Consider the following 11,989-nt stretch of genomic DNA (forward strand, 5'->3'; position numbering starts at 1 on the left):
GGGCCTGAGGCCCAGCAGCAGGCTAGCCACCCTCCCAGCTCCCTCCCCCCTACTCCCTCCCACCCCCATCTTGAGTGCCACCTACCCAGAAGGCTTCCTGCCTCTTCCCCAACGGGGTTTCTGTTTCTAGCCTTGATAGTCTGGTTCTTCTATTCTTGGCTGTAGGGGTTTAACTCAACCCACTTTTCTCTGTCCCAGCCTCCCATCTGATAGACAAAGCTGCTATAAATAACTGTGTGGTTATATTTACCACTTTTCTATTACTTTTTTTTTTTTTTTTTTTAATATATGGGACTCAGAATCACGCAGAACTTTTGGGATTGCTTAGTACCATGTTTTATTTAGTGCTATATTGATTATCTTATTATATATCTAATAAAATATCTAATGTTATGCCTCATTTTCCAGACATTAATAAAAAAAAAAAGACCTTCCAGTGTGAGCAAATAGAAAAAAGAAAACATTGCTGGTTAAAGACTGTCAACATCATTCTTCAAATCCAGGAAGTAGTTTACTTAATGGCTTAAATTTAAACAACTTTTTTTTTTTTTGCATTCTCTTCACTATATAGGTAGATAAAGGAAAAGTATCTTTTTTATATACAGTGTATTTTGGTCTAGTGTGTGTGATTGTCCCAACTCAATATCATGTATATTCTGAGAGTATTTAAAAACTTAAACATCAAAACTCCTAAATCCCTAGTTCCAAAAAAAAAATTAAAAAAGCTGCACCTGTACATTGATGAAAGTTGTACGATGCCTTCTAGAGAGTTTAGATGTAAAAATTCCACAGCCTTTACAAATCTGTCATTGTAAGTGGTCTTTTTATAACCTGCTTCTCCATACTCTTTGTCAGTACCCAGCTAGATGTTTTTGTCTTTTTTTTAAAAGCACAATAATAAACACATCTACTGCCTTTATTTCATCAGCTACAAAAAAGTATCCTCGTCTCATCCTGATGAGGGGTGTCTCACCTGAAGCCCTGCGCCCAGATTGAAACACTACATGGCAGCAGGGTGTACGGCCTGTGTGCTTCCTGCCAATTAAATGGAAAAAGTCTCTCTTTTTTAAAAAGCTACAAACTTAGGCTTTCACCTGTCAGGAAAATGAAACCGTCACTAACAGCTGTTGATCTTGCTGGCAGGTTCATGCCTTCAACAAAGTGATTTTTTTCTCCAGGTGAATTACTCCCTCACGTTGGCGTGGCAATGACTATTTAATAAAGCTATTTACGAAAACTCCGTAAGTGTGTGGTCCCTGTTCCCACAGCGTGTCACTGACGCCGCCAAGTGACAGGTCTGAAAAATCAGCAAATCCTAAGCAATTAGAGCCACAGTTCCTCTTTCCAAAACCAAGGCCTCCGCTACCTTCTAGACAAAGATATTGTTGTCTTCGGTGGGGAGAAATAGAGACTCCCAAATTAAGCTGTGGGTCCATGGGGATGTCCCTTTGAATTCATGGCTTCTGAGAAGAGTGGCATGGGTGATTAAGAAAACAATTCAGTCTCTGAATGAATATACCTAATTTTAGAGTTGATGGAGGTTTTTTTTTTTTCCTTAACATGTTTTAATTTTCCCCAGTCTCACCCCAAAATCATACCATACCACAGGACTGAAATTCTTTGTCTTAAAAATCTAACAGGCCCACGGAAAACTTCCAACTCATGGCACACACAGGCACTTGGGGATGTATGTAAGACGTCCCTTTAGCCACCTCATTCTTGAACTGGGCTAAGAGCTTTTCAATTGCTGTGACATTTTCAGCCAGGGAAGTAGTAGTTGTTGCAGAGCAATGTTTTACAGGCAATTACTTTATATGATCAATGGAGCAATTCCCTTTCCAGAAAGGAACCAAAGCGATCAAGTTAAATCATTAAAGAGAGAAAGAGAGAGTGGGAGAAAGGATTCATCTCATTAGCAGGTGCCGGAGCTGCAAGCTCCTCGGTGGCACACAATGTCACTGGCCCTTTAAGACAATGACTGCACTCCCTCCACTCTGGCCACCCCCCTCCTCTGTAGCTGTTGACAGGTCTAAACCTCCCTTGCAGCCCATTGTGGCCGCAGTAGGAGGCACCTGCAGAAAATGTGCCAAAACCAGGCAGGGAGCAAGAGCTTTTCAATAAGCTCCGCAGCTGGAGAGGAGAGGCAACACTAAACAACCAGGCTGGGACCAGGCATGTGATGGGAAAAGGGGTCAGAACCAGACACCTCCTATCGGCTTGCCGAGCCCTGTTCGGTTCAATTTGCTGACATCTTGGAGCTGGATTTTCTCTATTTGCTTAATATGCTGAGGTATTTAGCTTAAAAGCACTAAATGCTCCATCAGGATGAGCAGCTTTCCCCTTTCCCATTTACTGTTATTAAGGACGTTTTCCAGTATTTTCGCTCTTGTTCTGCCCCTAACTAAGATTGTTTTCTTTGGCTTCTCTCTCATGACTAGTTATAGGCCCTCTCCATCGCACGCACGCTGTCTGCTTGGTTTTACTCATCGTTAATTCAGGGAGAAGCAGGACAGCTTAGGATCTGTGCTGCCTTCCTGACTACACATTTGGACGGCCTTTTTTTTTAATTTTTTTTTTTTTGAGAGAGATTTTCATTGTAGGGCACGGGCGCTCACCAGACAGACAGAGAGAGACATAGAGACAGAAAGCGAGAAATCACCCCCCAGGGGGGATGGTCTCGCTGCAATCCCTTCTCCTCCATTCTCCTCTCGGGATCTTGGGCATGCACGCACACGCGCCCGGCGTGAGTTCTAAGCCACCGGGTCCTAGACACGAACCACGGTCGACTACGTGGGAGTCCAGCGACATAGCCATTACGCTAACTGCTGGTTCCCATATTTGGACGGCCTTAAGCACACGCCTGCAAGGTGCACACGCCTGCAAGGTGCACACGCGTGCAAGGTGCAGTCTTGCATTTCAGCTCAGTGAACATTTAGTGTGCATCTACTGTGTACACACCACTGTTCTCTGGGCTTCCAGAGTCCAGAGGTGGACAAGATTTTGCTCTCCCTCTACCCAGCAGAGGGGCTAAATCACAGCTCAGATAACCATGGATTGGGGGGACTTATTCTGCATCCATGCGCTTATCTTTTGAGAATAAACAAGAGTGGGGGGTAGGGACCAGGAGACCAGAGAAGTCCTGGTGGTGTCGTGGCTCTGTCGAGTGTGCCTTGAGAAGCAAGAGGACGCCTTCTGGACGTCCTTTCCCCAGGACAAATGAGAGATGAGAACCTAGGACAGCTCCTCAAGTCTGGGCAGCTCTGTCCTAACTCTACATTGACACCACACGTTCCAGTTTTCAAGATAGCTCCATCTATTTCTTTTTTTCTCCCTTGAAGTAGTAAGGATTTATCTCTGTCTCCCAGAGGAAAACATTTGAGACTGGAGCTAAGCACCTTGTCTGGGGCCACATGACAAGTGGGTGGTTAAATGCAACACCCCCCCCCAGGCACACAGCCCCTCCACTGCCCACCCACACCTTGGCTTCTCTGCCACCCTGCCCTGCCTCTTCACGCTGTCAGCCAGCACAAGTGCACGACTTAAGAGCAGCATGGAACAGACAAAGCGACGTTTTCACAGTGAAACTCTTTTCCCCACTCCTACAGATGGAGAGTGTTGGCGTGTACGGATTCTGTGGGTGTAAAGCAAAGAACAAAATGAAGTGTGATTCAAAGTGGGAAATAACTGCTTCAGGTAGGAAATGAACCAATACATGTAAGTATCAAACTGGTGTCTGAAATAATTACGCCCAGAGCTTCATTCGTTTCTACAGGGGCCGGGTGCATTCAATCGAGGTACATTTAGACTCAGACACACCTCATGCGTTTGCTAGCCTACCGCTGCAAAATCTGCTTGTTCAGAATGCCAACAAGTGGTAAGAGATTTGCAAGAAAGAGTATTTCTGAGGTACCCTGGAGGCGGGAAATGAAATCATTTCCCACCTACCCTAAGCCTGGATTGTTAATGGCCATATAGACCACAGAGCAGGACCTAGCTGCCTGTCCAGCAGCCAGCCCCATCCTCCCTTCCTGCTCTGCCCTGGTGGCCTGGGGGATTGTCTCTGTTTGGGCCCATACAAAAGCAGGAAGAGATGGTCTCTCCACTCTTCTGAGCTTGTTTATGCTTTAATATGTCTCTCCTCTCAGAGACTAGTCCTCTTCCTCCTTCTTCCTCAGTGCCTCCCTCCAATTCTGGAGAAAACAAGCGGGCTATTCATGGAAAAAGAGAAAGAGTGAGAAGGGAGGGGGAGATGCCACCGACAAACTCCATTGAAAGCCACTGGCTGTTCATTTACATTCACACTTTTAAAAAATGTTAACTAATGATGTTAAATGGTTTGCCAAAGGTCCTGGCAGGTCAGTTGTAGAAGTGTCATTTCTGCCTAATTAGGGCTCTTGTGGCTGCCCGGGGCCTCCCAGTGCCACTGGTGACAAGCCGAGAGCTGACAGCTTCAATTGGTGCCAATAGGAAGGTTGGGCCGGTCATGTTTTCCAACTCAGCCAGGTGTTTGCTGAATGGGGGAGGGGGCTTGGTGAGATCTGAGCGCCTGTAGGATCCTTTTTCTTTCACTCCTCCCTCCCAAGGCCTTCCACTTTGCTGGTCTTGTCCTGTGTCAAGGTCAAGAATGGGCTTTGCTAAATCAGCAGATTTGGGTTATCTCTGGCAGGTCGTTAGCTATCCCCAGTCCCGACACCTCAAGTGGTCTACCTCCAACTCCCAATGCTAGATTTTTTTTTCTCCCTAAAAATTAGTAAATAGGAAAAGAAAGAGATTGCTTTAGGTGAAAAACCAAAAGTAGGAAACAAAACAAAAACTCCCAGAACATTCTGTGTAGCTATCAGCATGTTAAACTCCTGAAGATATTCATTCATGATAAAATGGCTTAAATAGAAAATAGCTAAAGCATTTCGATTGATGCTTTAAATATTTGAAAGAAGAAAGACAATAATGATGAGAAATCCTGTAACGTTCAATGGAATGTATATTGTATTGTCAGAAAAGTCCTCATGTGTTTCCCTATGCAAAAATGCATCGTGACTTTAGCGATGACCCAGTAGTACCTGCCACATTGTTGGGCTCAACAAACATTGTATGATTTTTCAGGAGAAAAATTAATTGTCTTTGAAACAAAGAGGGGCTGACAAAGATCCCACTATATTTTCTTTTCCTTTTTATTTATTTATTTATTTTTTACAGATAGGATCTCACTATGTCGTGATCCTTCTGAGTAACTAGGACTGCAGGAATGTACCGCTGTGCTTGGCCTTAGGGTGGGCTGGGAATCCAGCTGGGGCCTCCCATGTGGTTTCAGGGGGCCCGCTGCGTCTTAGCCGTGCTTGCTACTGTGGCTGGCCCAGGATTTTTCATGCTTGCTGTAATTGTTTCTATAATGCCCTTCGAATGTCTCAGTTGTCCATAAAATATGTACTTAGCTGGAGTCCCACCTTATGGATTGATATGATTATCTTGGTTTTTGTTTGGTTTGTTTCTTTTTTCCCCACACCTTAAGAAGGAGAATACCGCTTGTGCTCAGCACCCCCAGGCCACAGTAGGGACAATACAAAGAGGCAGTCCTGTGGCAATGATAGGGTATTTGTGTCCAAAATTCCTGTCTGAGGCACGGACAGACCCTGCGGGGACGGCCGCCTGCTCTAGTTGTACTTGAATTGAACACATCAGCTCTCGAGCACACACAAACGCACATACACACACAGAGTGTGTTAGCAGGCCCGTTAGACAAGGAGTGGCAGGGTGAGTACATGGGCATTTGGGGGCAATGTTGTGATAAACTAAATGGAAGAAGTGGATTAGAAAAAACGATATTCATTTCATGAAAATCTAAGGCCAGGTCTACAGGGTACGGTTCTGGGAATAACAGGGTGTTTACAGTTTCTGAAACTTGGGGTTTTTAGCTTCCTCTCCTTGTCTAAAGAGCCCTTTCTCACGTGCTGCCTCTGTTTTGTCTAATATGGGGTAGTGAGATTGGGGCCAGAGATAGAGAGTGTGCCTGCTGGTTCTAGCAAAGCAGGAGTCCTGTGAAGACGAAGTGAGGCAGTCTACAGAAGCTCACCAGGACAGTACCTGGGACATACGAGGTGCCCAACATGTCCCTGCTGGTGCGGGCCCTCATGGCTGGACACCATGTGCTGCTCTCTGGTGTCCCGTTATTTTCACAGTCTGCTAGCAGGTGAGCTACTGAGTTGAGACAGAAATTAGAGGCTAATCCAACTTGAACCTTCAGAGCCCGGCACGGAAAGTGCCCGGGACGTATTTGCACAAAGAGAATGAACAGAATCAACTAATGGTCTGATCTCTTGAACGACTTGTGAACAAACTGATCTACACATACTCACACCGTGTACTTGGCTGTCTCTAGCTTCTCCCACCCCGGGACCTCTTTTGTCACTGACTTCCCTTCAAAGGTCCACTGCGCATTTTTGTCCTGCCCTGTTTTTGTACATTCCTTGTACACCATGGTGACCTTCTTTGTCTTTCTTGCTTCATGCTCCTACAGGCTTGTTTAATTCTATTGCTTTTATTCCAGTGTATCGTTTCTCTTCTGGTTCCAGGCCTAGTCCCTGTCTTGGCTCTGCCTCCCACACCCACCTCCGTCTCCCAAATCCTGACCCACAAAGCTGCAATTGCTGTGTGTACTCTGTGGGCAAATGATTGTCAAGTGACTCTTACAAGTGCTAAAGAGGGACCACTTTTGATTGTCCTTGTGGTTAGGAAGATGAGTAAAAATCATTCTGGAAGCGATTAGTGGTAGAGAAAACCTTCCACATCAACTAAGTCAGCACAGAGAAGGAAGCTAATTACAATCGTCACTAAAACTAAAACAAACAAAAAGCTTTGAAGATTTACGAACAGAGGAAAAAGCATACAGATTACAGTAAGTCTTCTGTTCCATGACATGAATACACTCCAGCGGTATTTGTGATAACGGATCGTTACAGTGGGGTCCCTGGAACAGTGAAATTATGTGCAGTCAAATATTACCTAAACTGGGGCCAGCAGATGGCGTAATGGCTACATTGTTGGACTCCCATGTAGTCGACTGTTGCTTAAATCCCGGACCCAGGGGCTTAAACTCACACCAGGCATGTGTGCCTAAGATCCCAACCCCGAGAGGAGAATGGAGGAGAAGGGATTGCGGTGTGGCCATCCCCCCGGGGGATGATTTCTCTCTTTCTGTCTCTCTGCCTTTTTGTCAAGCGCATGCACCCTATAGCAAGTATTACCGAAACCTTCTAAAGGCAAGTCTGACTTTGTTACCCCATCATTAAGGGCTTTTTGGTGGTTCTTCTACATCTTGCTCTGGCTTCCTTTTTCTCAGATCCTTACTCTGGTCGTGCTTACCTGTAGGCTGTTCTCTGGTCATGCTAGCTGTTTCATGCCTCAGGGCCCTTAGACACACTCTTCATTAGACACTCTCTTTCCTGCCCTTAGAAGGAATCCTTTTTTCTCTTTTGTTCTCCTGACAAACATCTGTTGTTATAAAGATTCGCCTCCATACCCTCTCTTCCACAGAGCTGCTCCTGACGCTTCCTGAGGTAGACTGAGCTTTCTCACTTTTGTGTCCCCCTCACAAAACCTAACGTTCTTGCCGCAAATAATAATAATAGCAAGAACTGGGGCCCGCAGGTGGTGTAGTGGTTACAGGTGCTGGACTCCCACATGGCCGACCGTGGTTTGAGTCCCACACCTGGCAGCTTGCCTTCTTGCCTTCTTATGTTTTCTCTCTCTCTCTCTTTCCTTGTCCATCTCTGGCCAAATTAAAACAAATAAATAAAGTTGAGTAAAATAATTCTTTCCAAAAAAAATAGGAAGAATGACAGTTGCCTTTCATGGAGTGCCTTCTGGCGCCAGTGGGTGTAAGTGCTTTCACTTGTATGGTTTAAGCCTCACCACCCAAAAAAGAGAGCACGAGTATATTTTACCGGCCCCTGGTGTTCAAGTGGCATGTCTGATGTCACATAGCTTCAGCGTGGTGGAGCTGGGACCCGAATCCATTCAGCATGACTCAAGGACGTGTTACTTCACGCTCAGGAAAGAACCACCTCTCACTAAGGACACCCACCATGCTGTTTGGTTGGGGTGTTCTGGTTATGGTTTGTCTCCTCCCTAGACAATGAGCTCCTCGAGGTCGGCGACACTCCTGTAACTGAGTTCTACTGCCTGTCGTAGGGACGGCACGTAGCAGAGACTAAGTGCTGGCTAAATTTAATAAGTGCATCGCACTGTCCTGTATTTATGTGCATGTACATATGTATCCATTCTCTTTGGCCCTGCCTCTCTCTTCTTTGTATACATGCATGCATATATACATGTCATAGAAGTGTATTTATGCATGCATATCCGTGCACATTTCATATGCATACGCACATGGCATTTATGCATATTTCACACACATATCCGCACGTATACAGAAGTATATGTACATAAATTAACACATACTTGTATATAGAGAGATACGTACATACATTAACATATATAGGTACCTGTATCCGTAAAGAACACGAGAGACAGAGAATCACTTGCAACCTGGAGGAACATGATCTATTATTTGGTATCTTTGACTTTAAATTCTACATTCTTCTAGTTTCTTTGTATTAAGGACAAGATGGCATACAGCCTACATGTCCCCAGAGAAAGACCTCTCAGCTCTCAGAGTTCTGCCATGGAGTGTCATATTACATTTGAGTCAGAAAGCTCCTTTGAAAAGGGAGATGCCTAGGTAGCATAGATTCTTGAATTTTCCCCTCTGCATCTTCTTAGGCAGAGAGATGACAAAGTCCTCCTTTTTTCAAGCATCATTCCTCGTCATTTGGTGTGTTGAGCCTGAGCTGGGTAACGATGGTGAACGTGCATTTCATTCTCTGCCAGGAGCGCCTGCAGACATCCTCCTGTAATGTTCTGTGCATTGCATCAAGGGCAAGACTGACATGGCCCAGGGCTGAGGACGGCCTTAGCACAAAAGTGGAGGGCTTTGCAGGAGCACAGAGGCAGCAGGGAGGTCTGGAGAGGTGGGTGAAGATTCAGGAAGAGCTCGTTCAAGGGCAGCAGAGGCTCTCGTTTACCCTTTGGAGTCTATTCCCATGCTGTTGCTGGTGGAGGGAAAGGGTTCACGTGCCATTTATATACAAGTGCCCATCTGACACTGAGTGGGTCACGTGGACCTTATCCCGTATGAGCATAACATCTCTGCTTTGAAATCATGTTCTAGAGCTTTAAACCCGCCAGGTTTGTATCTGTTTTTCTGAAGTAATCCGTGGCTCTAAGGGAGCCACCTCAGCTGCCCTGTTGACCTTCCTGGCCTCTGACCACACACCGCTTGCTCTCCTCTCTTCGTTCCTTTTCTCCCCTTCCTGGGATTTTTCCTCTCGTCCTCGCTAATCCTGCCCATCCTCCGAGGCCCTCTCATGGCCATGGCAATCTTATGTCCTACCCTTCCAAACCTCTCTTACCAGGCACAGTTCTGGCCAGGTGAGCAGGTGCAGATGGAAGCGTGGTGAAAGCTTACCTAGTGCTTCTCACAGTGCTTCACCTACCTTGTCCAAACTGTGGAGCTGAGTCATCTGGTACTCCTGGAAGAATGGAATGTCCTTGAGGTTTTCTGTTATATTTTAAAAATATCTGCAAATAAGGGACCAGTAGATGGCGTAATGGTTACATCACTGGACTCCCATGTAGTCAACTGCAGTTTGAGTCCTGGACCTGGTGGCTTATAACTCACGCCGGGTGCATGTGCGTGCGTGCCCAAGATCCTGAGAGGAGAATGGAGGAGAAGGGATTGCGGCGTGGCCATCCCCCCGGGGTGTGTGTGTGTGTGTGTGTGGTGTGTGTGACTTCTTTCTTTCTGTCTCTGCGTCTCTCTCTGTCTCTGTTTAAAAATTTGCAAATATTTAGTGTTTTTCCATAAAAATCATAATCTGTGGTTATTTATAAAAATAATTTTCTTAAGTATGTCTTTGTGTATCCTGGGTGCAGGACTAGCTAGCTTGGGCGTGAGCTGGGCTATCATGCAAAGACTCACACATGGTTTAATATGCTGCCACTGCCATCTTGAAATTTTTTTTTTCTTTTCTTTTTTTTTGCCAGAGAATGCATGTGCTCACCATAGACAGACCAAGAGACAGAGAGAGAGAGGGAGGAAGAGGGAGGAAGCAACCCCCAACTAGGGCATAGCCATGCTGCAATCCCTCCTGTCTTCTCCCGTGCTTTCGGTTTGGGCTGGGCATGTTTGTCACGTCGCTGGGGGTGGGACTCGAACCAGTCAGTTGGCCATGTGGGATCTGGCTCTCTCTCTCTTTTTAATTTGTTAAAAGAATTATTTATTTAATTTTAATTATTCATTTATTTATTTTTAATTTGACCAGAGAGAGAGAGAGACAGAGAGAGCAACAGAAAGGGAAAGTGAGATAGCAAACCACCAGGTTCAGGACTCAAACCATGGTCAACCATGTGGTAGTATCCAGCACCTTAACCCACTATGCTGCCTGCTGGCCCCCCCCTTTTTAAAGAATCATTTTATTTAACTTTATTCATTCATTTATTTATTCTCATTTGATCAGAGAGGGACAGAGCGAGAGAGAGAGAGAGAGAGAGAGAGAGAGAGAAAGTGAGAAAGCAAGCTGCCAGGTCTGAGACTTGAACCATGGTCAGCCACGTGGAAGTCCAGTGCCCTTAACCACCATGCCACCTACTGGCCCCATGGGATCCAGTTCTCTTAACCACCAGGCTATTAGGCTGACCCGTGAAATTAATAGCTCGAACAGAGGTTCTACATTTTTGTTTTGTATTATGCCCTGCAAATTAAATAGGCGGTCTGCCTGTGTGGCCATTCGATCCCTCTGACTGTGCAGCGTGGAGTTATTAACAGTAAAGCCTTAACAGGAATCCTTCTGGATGAGCCACCCAGGGCGGCATGGAAGGCTGGGTGCCAGATCCTTAAGAAAGGATCTGGGCTGATGAGATGGAAGGTCAGGAAGAGCTGGCGTCCTGCATGCCCAGCTTTGCCCAGCGCCAGCCATGCCTAGCAGTGGTCTTTAACGTCAGTTTTTGAAGGCAAGGAGGTGCACAGTCCTTCCGCAGAGCATGTGAGAAAAGCTTCCTGAGAGTGTCCTGTTTTTCATTGAAACTACCTAGTCATTTCACCAAGGTTTTCTGCTTGTTTGAAGTCTGCAGAAAATAAAAATCACCAACTTTGGAAAAAATATATATATTTTTAGAAAAGGTACATATGTATTCATTTGTAATTCATTTATTTCCCTTTACTTTTATAACTTCCTGTCTCATTCCAAAAATAGACTTTCAGACATACACAAAATAATAACAAAAACATCAGAACTGAGAGGAAAATAGGGAAAGTCCAGGGTAAGGTTAGTTTGCAAATGCATGCCGTGAGATCTTGTTGCATTTTCAGAGTTGGACCCCAATCACCTGTGAGAGTCCTAGTAGCAGAACAAAGAAAGATAAGCAGTTATGCCAAGGATGTGGCAGGAGAAGGGTGGGGACCAGAGGCAGGCCCCAGCATGGCCTCTGCCATCTCCAGGGAGGATTTAGACTGGTCGGGAACAGGCCTTTCCAGGAATCTGTGCCCTAGGGACCAAGTAAACCCTCCTGGAAGTCCCAGGAGAGTCCGGAGTGAAGCTGCACTTGGGGAGGGTGACTGTGAATACATCCCTGTGCCGCGTCACTCACGCTGCGCCTCGTCTGCTTCTAAACTGAGTGGACTTGAGCAGACATCACACAGACGCTCCGACCCCTCCGCGGCACCCACGCCGCTTCCCTGCCGCGTTGAGTGTGGCGGTGGCTCTGGTGATGTGGCAGCAGCGGTGAGCCCAGCCAGCAGAGTTGGTGGCACTCGCGTGGTGGCAGTGGCACCAGCACTAGCAGCACTTGTACCAGCAGAAGAGGTGATGGATGTGGCAGACTCACAGCGGCTGCAGGGGCCATTGGCTTCAGCAAGGAGGGGAGGCAAACAGCC

General features: G+C 46.1%; 1 long non-coding RNA gene across 2 annotated transcripts in view; it reads left to right on the forward strand.

The window, feature by feature from the left end:
• Nucleotides 1–11,989, forward strand: part of LOC114005662 (uncharacterized) — a 35,725-nt gene that overhangs the window by 21,238 nt on the left and 2,498 nt on the right. Inside the window, exon 2 of one of the 2 annotated variants that reach the window (XR_003547503.1) lies at nucleotides 3,606–3,714. This is a non-coding gene — a long non-coding RNA (uncharacterized LOC114005662). The remainder of the gene's footprint in view (nucleotides 1–3,605; nucleotides 3,715–11,989) is intronic. The other variant, XR_003547502.1, reaches the window with a different exon arrangement.

Source organism: Tupaia chinensis, unplaced genomic scaffold (genome assembly GCF_000334495.1).
Source record: "Tupaia chinensis unplaced genomic scaffold, TupChi_1.0 Scaffold000069_1, whole genome shotgun sequence".
Classification (NCBI taxonomy): domain Eukaryota; kingdom Metazoa; phylum Chordata; class Mammalia; order Scandentia; family Tupaiidae; genus Tupaia; species Tupaia belangeri.